Here is a 13,574-nt window from a genome sequence, read left to right as displayed (position 1 = left end):
CTTCCTGATGAGATCAAGTTTTTCTTCATGCCGCTAACTTGTGAAGGGACAGAATAACTTTCTTCATGGTTTGTAATCTTTCCCTTGCTCACACTGACCCTAAACTAGAGAAAACCCTATAACATTATTAATAAAACTACCTTTACAGAGGATTTTAAGAAATATTTTATTTCCCATATATATTTTAGGAGGCTACAAAGGTAGGCAAAGATTATGCTATCAGTTATTGCAGACAAAACAGTTTTCTTTGGGAAAAGTTATTATTATTAGCAATAGAATACAGTGATATCTAATTCTGTTTCTTTGAAGTGTGCAGTTAGCATCATAATTCTAGTAAAATGTTTTCTTTAATATTCCATCACTCTGTATTTATTATCCTGATGTAATGTAACATGGTATTTATTGAGCTGTGTTTTGTTTTGACATACTGCAAGAGCTGCTTCACAATTTAGTTCTATGAGTGTGATTTCTTATAAATGGTGGATATGTTTGTCAGATGTTTATGGCTCAAGCTTTGTTTATTTGTAACAGGCACATAACGGCAGTTGGAGACAGTGCTCACGCACGCACATGCACACAAATATAGAAAATGCTTCAAATATGCATTTCTCTCTCTCTGCTTGCATTCTTCTCTAGCCTAAGGGCACTTGGAAGGATATCACTAGGGCTAAAAAAAAATTGTTCAACTCAGCTGAAAGTACTTGAATTCCTGCTCAGCTGAAGTTCAGCTCAATTTCATGAGCTATTAGTCATGCATGAAACAGATCCACGTAAGTATTTAGGCTCCTAAAACTGGTGAAATGCCTAACTCCCCTTGATTCCAGATAAAGCTGGGTTCCTAAAGGACAACTTAGAAAAAAAAAAATAACATCTATGTTCAGGAAATATCTATTAAAACTATACATGAACAACAAAACAGTCACAGAACAGTGATTCTGTTGCACTTTCTTAGTAACAATAGATCTTCAGTGAGCAGACAGCCTGGTCATCTGGGTCCCTTTCTAAGTCTTGTAAGGCTCAGCATTGCAAAACCTGAGATACATCTTCCAACGATTGTTTACTCGAAATTCCTTTTGTCTTAGCAATCAACATATTGAATGCTGGCATACCAGAAGAGCATGTCAAAAACCAAAGAAACAGCACATCCTGTCTGACCTTAAAATCTCTTTTAAAATGCTATCTCAGTGAAGCTGTGGTTTATAAATTGCATTCTGTTATTAGATGCTGACATCACAATTTTTACTTACATTTATGGAAACAATATGTCTTGTGTGGTGTCATAATAGTGAGAGCACTCACGGAAAAATAGGGAGTCCTAAAAGTGAGCCTAAACCTTCATCTTAAGGTGATCTGAAGCTCTAAATCTTCTGTTTTAGCACAATTTTTCTGTCATGAAACCATGGAGTGTTGAGAATGAATGGGTTTCTTACCTGTGGAAGACCATCTATAGAGAATTTCTGACTCAAAGAAGAATAAGTACAAAATTCCTCCAACTGTTCTTATGTTCAGCTACCTACCTATATGGTTCTAAGCAAGAGAAAAGTTGCTTGAGTTTTGCTTCTGGAACTGTTTATGTATTTTACATGAGACAAATACTGAATTTCAATCCTTACATTAAAAGTAAAATATTTGTATTAGGGAATAATTTAGGATTTGCATCCCATTTTTCATAGGTACATGCAGCCAACACCTTGTAGATAATTCTGAAGAAGACAGACAAGAAAGATACTCCTTTATATATTAACTTCTTGCAGTAATACAGAGCATGTCCTGAATCTTGGTACCACTGTCTTCCACATTCCTGGGATACTCTGATGTCATATGGGATGTGTTCCCAACTTATTTGATTTGGAAATCAGAGTACAGGAGGCTTGTATTCATCCAGATATTTCCCTGGTATGAGTTCAGACTGTAGCAGGAAGTATACCAGGTTGTATGCTAATAAGTTGTGCCATGCTTGTTTGTTTATTTTATTTTATTTTATTTTATTTTTAATGAGATCCATTGGCTCATTGTTGAGCACTTTTGGAGGTATAGGAATTCCAGCTTCTCAGCTTTGTATTCAGTGTACATTTAGGGACAAAAACAAATGAACAAACAAAACAACAAGAAAACAAAACAATCAAACAAAACAGATGAAAAGGGAGTGATGTAATTGTCTCAGGCTTCAATGACTTCACTGGCCATTCTGAGTGTGACCTGACTATTAGGCTGGAAGTCTTAAGGCCATCTTCCTATTGCCTACCTCTTTTTCTTTCAGCAAAAGCATTGTGCTTCAGTATCAGAAGTGTTCCATGCTGTAACACAAGGAGGAACCTATTGTTTTATCTTATTTATATTCACGATCCATATCCAACAAACATGTACTTCAACAATTAATACAACAAACATGATTTTTTTATTAAATCTCTACTTTGTATTTGTTTCGGTTACAAGTAAAAGATTAGGGAAGAACTCAAGTGCTATACTGATCCATGACGCAGTATATTTGGCCTTAATTTTAACCAAAACAAAAGTGAAAGGGATGCATCTCTAACCTTAAGTCTATGCACTTCAACACACACCAAAATAAAAAGGAAAAAAGAAAAAAAAACAAGCAGAGGATGGAACTCTAGATGAGTGAATAGAACAACATGCAGTTCATGAGTGAAAAGGTAAATACATGTCTTAATAATAAATCTACTTGACTGTGGAAGAAAATACTGTCATAACATCTTTAAGATGTGACTAACAATCTAAGACTTTACCACAGAAAAACTCAGGCACTGAAATATTTTCATCATCTGATTATAGTTATGAAATCCATATGGAAATTGTAAACAGTCAGGGGAAATCATCTGGAATGCCTAGGGGTGTAGGGAAAAATAATTAACAACTCCATCTTAACTGCTGATTTAAGATTTGATAGAATAATTTTATTTTCTGATACTCATTGCTTGCACCTGGGACCAACTCGTCAGCTTTGTGTCATCTTCCAAATGTATTAAATACAAATAATAATATGGCTGAGAATTTTAATTGATGATGGTAAACACTGAAAACATACTGTGTACTGAAGTGTACTATTGGCCATACCTGTAGTAAGAGGTAAGATAAAATACACTGTGGGGAAACTGAGCCAGTGATCTGAACCTCATTTCACTATTTTCCTTACTCTGAGAACATTATATGCTCTATTTAGATGATCAATTACAATTGATCAGTAGTATAGTACCGGTCTTATTTTGCTTCACTTTCATACCTGCCTACTTAAAGCAGGAACAGAAATACCAAGCCCTCAGTGAATCCTCATATTTTTTGTATCAACTGATAATTTCAAAAAATTAATCAGTAAAAGAGCAATTTTGAACAAATAGGACATTAAACTTGAAATGGAGTCAGTAATTTTTCTTCAAATGTCATTAATGTCTAGGAGGTGTTTGGATTTTTTTAATAATGAGCATTACTAAAAAAAACAAAACAAACAAACAAAAAAACTTTTTATATAGGGATAAATACACTCTGACATTACTTAAGAAAAATGGGCAATTAGGTAACCCAGTAGCTGGTGAAGGTTGGTACAGATAAATAGAAGATACAGTACATTAGAATGAGTAGGGTAAGCTACTACTACACATTGATGGATTTGTAATTAACTGCAGCCATGTATAGAATAGACCTGAATGTTATTGGAGTAGTTAAATAAAAACCTCTACTCAGTGCTCTATAACCACAAGAGATACCTCAAAGGCGTATGATTGTTTGAAGAGTAAGATATAGAACAGAACAATACTGATGACACATATTTCAAAAACTCAGTATTCATTGCTACAGTGTTCATTTTGATGTGAAAAGATATAGCAGAAGAGAAACAGTCCAAAGAACGGAAATGAGAATCCTTATAGGCTTAGAGAACTTCTATTGAAAGAGAGATCAAAAAGATTAAGTCAGTGTAGTTTATAGAAGAGATGAATAAAAGATGGCAGTCTAGAGTTATATATAATAATACTATAATGAACAGTGTTCCATTTGGTGTATGCCTGCCTTCCTTACACATAAACACATAATTTAAGAACAAGGAAATAATAAAATTAACTACTGAAGGTTTCTGTGTTTCCTAGTCTGTGCAATACTATTTACTGCATATTTTTCTCTTATGTTCCTGTATTTTTTTCTGACAGGCTGTCATTGATCTAAGTCAAAATCTATCTTAATGTAAATTAACTTTTTTATGACCAATATCAGCAATGAAAGTTTAAACTTTACATTTTGCCAATAACAAGTGTTCAGAGCTTTTATTTGTGAAGGGAAACAAAAGTTAATGTCATCATAATCCTAAATAGATGAAACAGTGGTGAAGAAAATTGCAAGGTAAATATGAAATTTAATAATTGTCCTCCGACAGCTTGTTCTCAGATTGTTAGGAATTCATTAGACAGTATTTGAGCAGAACAGACAATTAAATTATTATTGTATCAATAATCTATCCATATTATGAATATTGCATACAACAGTAAACATTTCTGAAGAAAAGCTGTCAACACTTTCCATTAGTGAGAATCAGCAAGAGTCTTGATTTCAGCCTTCAGATATATCCGTCTTTGTTTCTCAAACAAAATAATAATCATCATAGCAATAATTGGGATGTTGATGTATGTAAACAGAAAATACACAAAATCTTAAGATTTTCATGTAACCCTGTTACAGTTTAACCCCTGTGGGCAGCTCAGAACCACACAGCCATTCAGCCTCCCCAGTTTGGATGGTGAAGGTAAAAGTGTGAGAACTCGGGATGAGATTTAGATATTTTACTGGGTAAAGCAAAAGCTGTGCATGCTAGCAAGAAAATGAGGAATTCGTTCACTCCTTCCCATTGGCAGGCAGATATTCAGCCCATTCCAGGACAGCATGGCTCATCATGTGGAAAGGTTTCTTTCAAAGATAAAGGCCATTACTCCTAATATCCACACTCCGTCCTTCTTTACCCAGCTTGTATTATTGAACATGATGTCATACGGAAAGGAATGTCTCTTTGGTCAGTCTGAGTCATCTATCCTGGCTGTGTCACTTCTTAGCTTCTTGAGCACCCCCAGCTCCTTGCTGGAAGGGCAGCTTGAGAAGCAGAGGAATCCACGATTCTGTGTAAGCACTATGCAACAAATAAAAACGATATCACCGTTTTTATTGAAAATCAAAAATACAGCTTCATATGAACATCTAGAAAGAAAATTAACCCTATCTTAGCCATAGCCATGACAAACCTTTTGGCAACTACAGACAGAAGCTTATGTCAGTGGCTTCGCAGATATTTCAAATATACCTTTTCTGCACAATTAAAACAAACTAACACATAAACACAGGAAGAACTGATAAAATGTTCATACCTGAATGAAAATATGTCATTAAGATTAAAAATGAGTCAAAACAAAGACAAACACAAGTAGAATTTACATTGCAGTATATCTTGACGTGGAATGAACACCAAATGCTGTGAGAAATTTCTCTTATAATAGCATTCAGTCCTGTTGTCATTTTAAGCCTGACTTATGACAGATAAGTACTAATCAAAAGAGAATCTGAGAAAGAAAATTTCTGCTTTACTGGACACCTAATCAGATAGACCAGCTATTTATTAGGAATCAACTATGTCACTGAAAGGCACTGATAAATACCAGGAAGCGTGCCTAAAACAGGAGTGTGGAAAATTTTGGATTCATTTCAGATGAGAAACTGGAATACAAAATACACTTTATTTAATATTTAGAGATAAAAATAGTACCTGGTGCATAAGTTGATTATGCAATTTTTAAAATTAGAATAATGATGAATATCTAAGATCAAGATGACCAAAAGTATTATAAATAAAATAATAAAATGATATATTTAAAATAACTTTGAGATAATGTGATCCTAAATCAATATTTTCCAAGGGACAACTATATGTAAAATACAGATATGTCTGTTGTGCAGATTTGCACCCATCACATTCAGATACAAAGAATTAGCTAATACAGGGAGCAGACTCTTACCTAATCTCTAACATTAGGCTTTTCAGGTTATAATTAAAAACATAAATAGGGTGATCATCTGGCAAACTTGGTAGGAGCTGCCATGGCTGCTTTTCTTGATGTCTTCTCCTGCTTCTTTGTCACTCTTCTACATCCTTAATCAATGAGAGTACTCTGTTCAGCTGTCAGTAGGCATAGCAAAATGTTCTACTATGGTCTCCAGGCAGCCTCTATGCCATGGCAGTCTCACTGAAATGCTAAGGAGTGACAGACTGGCCGCTTCTAATTTCAGTGCTAAGATCCTGACTAGGTCCAAAACTTGCACGGTTTTCCCATACTTTCAGTAAATTTAAAACTCATTTAGATTGTCTCCTGTTTCAGCATGAATAACATTCTTCCTACCCTTGACAGACACAGTGTTGCCTCACTTATATACAATTATAATGGTGTTTTGTTTGTTTGTTTTGTTTTGTTTTGTTTTTCTCATCTATTGTTTGGCAATGCCATGACCCATGAACACATTTTTGGTGCTTCCCTGCTTTGCTGAGTTAAATTGTTTCTCACCTTACCCTGCCTACCTCTTGAACCTTTTTTCAAGATTTCTTCTTTATATTTATTCACTCTGTGTATTGCTTTTTATTCAGTATCGTGCATTGAGACTTGGTCTGTTAATTGACTCATCCTGTCTACCTCCATTGTAAACTCATTATGTTTCCAAAAAGCACCATTGCACGTGCCTTCAGAATGCATATATATGTCAGAGCATGGCTAAATGTGTACAAGAACAGAGAGGCTTTCAGTGTTCCTATGTCGTGTATTTGAAAAAGTTTTGAAATGTTTTTATCTGGGCTGACTTCATTTCATGCAGGATGATGATGTGCTTGTTCTGCTAATTGAGGTACACTGGCATCAGCTACAGAAATATGTGTGCCGGCTGGGAAAATTTTATCTGTACTGGTGAGGCATTCTGTATGTTGCTGAAAAAAAAATCATCTGTGCTCGTCCAGCTAGAATGCAATGAGTAGATGCAAGCTGAGCTGATGTTTTTTTAACAGAAATCCAGAAATTCTTTTCTCAACCCTTTGGCTGAAGAGAGGCCAAATAATGGAAACTAGGTATTCTTTGTATGTCCTCACTTTGCAGAGTGACAGAGACAAAGCAAAGTTATGCTCAGGTATAGATTTCCTGGGGATCTGGGAGAAGGGGGACAAGAAAGCATGCTTACATAGCCTGTGAATTCATACTATTTGGTGCTTTTTCTCACCTATCGTTTGAGACAGTTATATATCCTACCCCTCTGTTTGAACCTGAAGGAAACTTTCATTCTTTTCAGTTTAGTATCTGGTCTTTAATCTTGGGTTATAGATTCTTTGTTTATCTATCAGGAGCAGGAGAAGAAGAAAAATGAGAGTGAAACCCCTTCTTCAGGACAATGAGTCAGGAGGCAAGATACACAATTTATTCTTGACAGAAGTCAAAGGAAGAAATAGCTATAATCTAACAGTTCTTGGACAAAGAATTGGCCTTCACAACCAGCCCACACACTCAATTTGGACTCTTGTCATAGATTTTCACCAGAGGTCAAGGCAGCCTGGATAGCTAAGGAAACTGGTCTAGCTAGTATAGGAAAGTACAAAAGTAATCATTAGATCTGCCTGCATTTCTGAAGGTGCTTGTGTAGGTGCCTTGGAAGTATCTCAGAGAGAAACATCTCAAGGCTTTTGACGCATGATTTGCTCAAAGACAATTGAGAAAGATGTGAAATATATATATATATATAAACCCTAGAGCAATAAAACAGTAAAGGTAGTTCCAGTGCAATATTGGTAGATATAGAAGAAATACAACAGGGTTGGACTACAGAAAATGAGCAGGCTTACACACCCTCTTTAAATAGCCTTTCTCATTGCTCCTGAAGCAAAGTACTGGACTAGTTGTACTATTGGTCTGATCCAATAGGAAATTTCCACCATTTATAGATAAATCTTTTATCCATAGGAGGACAAAAAGAAAATTTAATCTTCTTCTTTCTCCTCTGAAAACATAGCATTTTCATGATGACAAAATACCTTTGAAAAAATGGGACTATGTGTTCTTTGTATACTCCTGGATATAAAAGCAGACAATGAAATTAATATTTCAAATTTTATTCATTTAGACAGTTATCTTCTGAGGGGTTTTAACTTAGTGGGCTAGGGCAAATCAGACCAGGGAATTTACTATTCTTATTCTTCCAATGTTATTTAAGGCTAGGCTAGCCTTGGAGGGCATTAATCTTCTGCAAGTCCCAAGGGGAAGAGAGCACATTTTCCAGGCTACTGGTGGAATCCATCTGTCTCTGCAGAGGAGATTTTTCATTGCCTATTCACTGAACAGCCTAACAAGGAATGGAGTGGGCTGCAAAGCTATCAATGAATTCTGGAAATGTGCCTTGTCCAGAAATCACGTTTGAGTATCTTATGATCCTTCTGCAAAAAAAAAAAAACAACAAAAAAAAAAAAAAACTCCACCACTAGAGATTTTGATCAAAAAGCAAAGCAGTTTTAGACAAAGATATATAGGTCTACAAACTTATCTCTGCTTCCTTCTTTAAGTCCATACTGGAGTACCAACTATAAATGATATATATATATAGGGAATTTTCCAACTACTGCAGCCACTGGGACAAAGTCTGGAATGATTTGTCTAAAACTGTAATGTTAATAAAAATACAATACATTCAACTAATGTAAAAGAGCTGTGAAGGAGAAGGCATATGATGCTGTTACTCAGAAATAAGACTGTTGGCTTCCTCCTTGAACATATAGCATTAATTTAATCTCTTTCTGGCTTCAGTTCCTAGAATTGCTTTTGTCATTCCTGATTTTATGGTTTGCTATGCTTCTGCTATGCTTGTGCTCAGATTAAGGTTGGAACGAATAGTGCCAAGAGACTTTAACAAGTGCCCGTACTTCTTGGAGAAGGCAAATATGAGCAAATACCTACCTTGTTCTGTCATCCTGGAAACTTATTTGGCTTATTCTAGACAGAAACTGTGGTGTAAGGAAATATATGTGCATGTATGCTCAATAAGTTTAGCTCAATAGTGAGCTGAAACTCAAACCTTGTCTGAGAACAACATAGTACATCACTGCCCTGTGTTGTATGGCAGTTTAATTACATTCTTTTCTGCTCTTTAAATTGTCCTCATATAAATGCAGATATAGGGTATTTCAATTAAAAACAAAACAAAACAAAACAAAAAAACAGCTATCCCTCTGGCAGAAATCTTGAGTGTTCCCTCCAGCTAACTAATAATAGCTAAGCATTAGCTGTCTTTCAATGCTGTTTGGTACCTCAGGGCTAGAATAGACTCCATGGAAGCGAAGGTACAAACACCAAACAGGTGTTTGTAGTCCACCAGGTAACTTCTGCTAAAGGCAAGGTAATGCAGGAAAAGAGGTCAAAATATACAACTTCCAAAAATTGTGGAATGATGTGAATAGATTATCTCACAGTGAACACATTCAATACTAATGTCTTGGTATGCTGTATAAAAGTATAAATTCTTTACTCCACACAGAAAAATATCAGTTTCAGCATGAACATGGATAATGTTTTAGGGTACTTTTCTGTGGATGTGAGATGGTGTAAACAAAATCCAGAGTAGACATCAGGTTGTACTCTGACAGTGTGGTCAGGCACTGGAACAGGCCTCCCAGGGCAGTGGTCGGGGACCCAAGCTGCACTGTGACTTTGATATGTTTAATACAAATATTGGAATGAGAAAGGGGAAAGATTCAGTCTGAATTTCAATTAACCAGATTTAAGTGCATCTTCACAAGTATGTACATGACAGGTAGACTACTAAAATTTCATTTAAGCTAATGGAACAGGGTTCAGCTGCATTATGATGTGTCCCTTTTAGTTTATTCTGTGGGTCCTGTGTAAGTTTTGCCAGCTTTTTGCAGATGTTTCAAATTTCATAAAGAGTTTCAAATGTCACTGGCTACCTATATTTAGACAACAGAGTCTCATTTGGGGGGGATACTCAAAATATTTGGAAGAATCTAGCTTTCTGTCATACAGATTCATTTCAGTTGCCTAAACATAGGTTTCTAGCTCAGTTTCAGAAGCTCTGAAGTACTCAAGACATCTGCACAGGGCTGACAGATATGACACAGAACCTATGGGAGATTGATACCCTAATGAAGTATCCCTTAGAGGCTAGACAGGATATGACTGATCATTAAAATTGCATACGTATCTGTGTTTAGGCAGTAGAAACAACCCCCTAAATGTAGATGTCTTAATCTCAGATTGAATCATACCCAAACAGCCTTTGTTAGAAATGTAATTAAGTAAATTGATTTGCAGAAGTTACTGAAAAGCTAACATCTCCCACTACATTCAGACTTGTGCTTCATAAAGCAATTCTGATTGGTGAATATACATATAGAGAAAAATAAATGATGCCTACCCAGTTTTCTCTCCTCTTAAAAAAAAAAAAAAAAAAAAAAAAAAAAAAAGCCTCTTTAAATGCAGTACACTTTTTACTTTTTTTTTTTTTTCTTTTAATTGTAATTACAGGGGGGGGAGAATACTCAAATTGCATGAATATTCACATTTGTAGATGATTTTTCTTTACCTCTGCTTGTGTCTCTTAACTAACTTGAATATCTTCAGGCAATCAAATTTAGCTGGCAGAAGCACACACACAAGCAAATTTCAGTCATGAGTGTTTTCACAAACTGATTGGCACACAGAGGGATTTTTTACAAAATTGCTTCCACGCTCATCCAAACATGAACAATGATGTGCAATTTTATCTGACCTATGCTGGGGAATGAATTTAAAACACTGAATGCTGATCCATGCAGGAAACAAATCTATTTAAAAAAAAATAATAATCGTAACAACAGAAATCAAATTCCATTTAAATATTGTCAGCCTGCTAATGGGTATTACATGCAGAAAACAGACTGAATTGATTATATGGATTTGTTTCAGAAAAGACACTAAGTTGTGTTAGTAATACACAGAACTAATGATTTCTACACAGTGAGTGCAGTTCAAACCATGATTTGTGTACATGAAGAGTCAGTCAGCAGAGAGGAGATATAAGGAGTTTATGCTTCCAAACGATACATTGGTTAGAGCAGACTAACAGTATACACTGCATGTCAGACAACAACAGAATCCTCCTGCACTGCACAGATGCTCCTGCCACCCTGTACAAGACCAACACAGCTTCATTTAGCCCTGTGTGCTGGGGTTACCTGCTGCATTGTGCTTCCACAGAGCCCACAGTGGTGTTTCATTGTGAATCATTCTTTCAAACAACCATGCTGGACTGGTTTCCTCTTTCATGCTACCAGTTTCCACCTCCACAGGGTGACCTGCGTAGAGATTAGCTTTACTGCCAGGCAGAGGAGCCCGTGGGGCTCCAGCTCACATATGTTTAAACATGAGCAGCATCTGCTAGGGTCAAGAGACATGGATGAGATACTCTTGGGAGAAGACAGGTTGGAGAAGATACTTGGAAAGATGTAGGAGAGGCTCTGAGGGAGACAAAGGGAAGGAAAGGTTCTTAGGGGAACATGGAGAGATGCTCCTGAAGGAAACTTGGGCAGAGGCTCTGAAAGTAATGCCGTTATTTATTTCCATGGAAAGTACAACAGGTACAAAGAACACTTATAATGCTGTTTGATAGAGCAAATTCTCAGCTACAGAACACTATTTTTCAACATAGTCACCACCGTTATCCATGTATTTTCACCAGTGATGAAACAGCATTTGCATGCTGTACTCATAAAAATCTGCACCAGCGGAAGTGACCCACACTGCTGCTATGATGACATTGCTGGTAGGAATATGTTGCCCCCACAGATCATCTCTCATCAGCTCAAATAAATCAAAGTTAGAAGGCATCAAATCTAGACTACATACACAGTAGGTGTGGTGGGACAGTACATCCAAGATTAGCACTGTGCTCCACAGTCCTCAAACTGGTATGGGATTAGCCTTTATCATGTTGCAAGAGAAGGGTTGTCTTCTTCCTTGGCTCTCTTGTTCTCTCACTCTGGAAGTCTGAGCCTTCAATTTAGTCAGCATTGTGTTGTAGTCATCAGAGATTATGGTTTATGAGGGTTTCAGGAAATTCAGTAGAATCACCCATTTCCTATTCCAGAAGGCAGTGCAGAACACTTTACCTGCTGAGGGCTGCATCTCGAACTGTTTATTCAATAGGGAATTCACACATTGCCACTCCATTTTAACTGGCACTTTAACTCTGGCTCGTAGTGGTCCTGACAAACTTCTATACAGTGTTCTTTTTCTTCCTGTGCGAGCATTTGTGGAACTCACCTGGAACATACTTCACAATGTTCCAACATTGCTATCATTATTTCCAATGCATTGAAGCAGACTTTCAGTTCCATGCAGTTTCTTGGTCATAATATGCTGATTCGCATGAATGAGCTGGTAGAGATGCTCTTCATTTTGTGGTGTGACAGCTGTGTATGGCTATCTGGAACATGGCTTGTCTTTTACCTTGCTGTTATCTCTGTTGAAATGCACCACTAATTGCCTCACAGTGTTCAGATCCACTGTTAATTTTCCATAAGTGTTCAGCAAGTATAGGTGCAGTTTTTTCCTCATGGAGGAATTCAGTGACACATTTTTGCTTCATCCACACTTCCATGTTAGACATCATTTTGTCAGACTACCTCTCTGCTGCCATCTGTTGCATGGCAAGAACATGTAATGGAATATTGTTGGGAAGGTCCAACCTCTACTGTGATACCACCAACGTACACTTCTGACATTATGGGCCAACATAATAAAATAGTAGGCATTACTTTCAGAGCAGACTCCATATATTAAACGTATTTATAAAAATAATACATAATTCAAAATGATGTAGGGAATTGATTTCTTAGGTTTATTTTTTATTTCATTAATGTATGTTTTAATTCATAGCTTTGGGAGAAATAAACTGTTCACTTATCTTTCTTCAAAAACTGTAAGTGTCCGCATTCTCTGTTCTGTGACTGAAAAGCTTCAAAATTAAGGAATACAATATTTTAGGAAATCTTATATATTTAACTGAAAAAGTAGAACTCTACTCCCAAGTCAGTCTCCTGTGTCCCAGAAGACACAGACCCGAAAACGCTTTTAAAATTCCTGAGTTTTGCATTTATATTCCTCTGAGATCTACAGTTCTACTGAAGAGAGTCTGGGATGAGAAACAGCCAAATCTGAACACCAGAAGATAAAACTATCTTCCAGGTATAGCAGTATGCAGTTCTGAGAGGTTTCTCTCTGTGTGTGTGTGTGTGTGTGTGTGTATGTTGTGTGCATTGAGGAGAGGGAGCTGTTGGAGACTGTTGTGTCTGGGAGACTGAATGTGAATGTATTGTACTGAGCAATGATGAGTCTGTATTTGCCTGACTGCAAAAAAAGGATGAAGTCTTCCACACTTGAACTGAGCTCAGAATAAAATGTGTGGTTGTAAAATTTCAATTATGGGTATCTGAATACATGATAACAGATATGTTAATTCATCCTAGGAAGTATTTTATATTGTAATGTCCACAGTCTTACATT

At 36.4% G+C, this 13,574-nt stretch overlaps 1 non-coding gene across 1 annotated transcript; it reads left to right on the top strand.

Annotated features, from left to right (window-relative positions):
- Positions 1–13,200: 13,200 nt before the first annotated feature.
- On the top strand, positions 13,201–13,280 carry LOC112531636. Its single transcript, XR_003073531.1, has one exon. It is a non-coding gene; the product is annotated as a small nucleolar RNA U2-19 (small nucleolar RNA).
- The last annotated feature ends 294 nt before the right edge of the window (positions 13,281–13,574 follow it).

The sequence above is a fragment of the Gallus gallus genome, chromosome 1 (genome assembly GCF_016699485.2).
Source record: "Gallus gallus isolate bGalGal1 chromosome 1, bGalGal1.mat.broiler.GRCg7b, whole genome shotgun sequence".
Classification (NCBI taxonomy): Eukaryota; Metazoa; Chordata; class Aves; order Galliformes; family Phasianidae; genus Gallus; species Gallus gallus.
The sequence above is the reverse complement of the archived record's forward strand: the minus strand, read 5'-3'. Positions and strand labels throughout refer to the sequence as shown.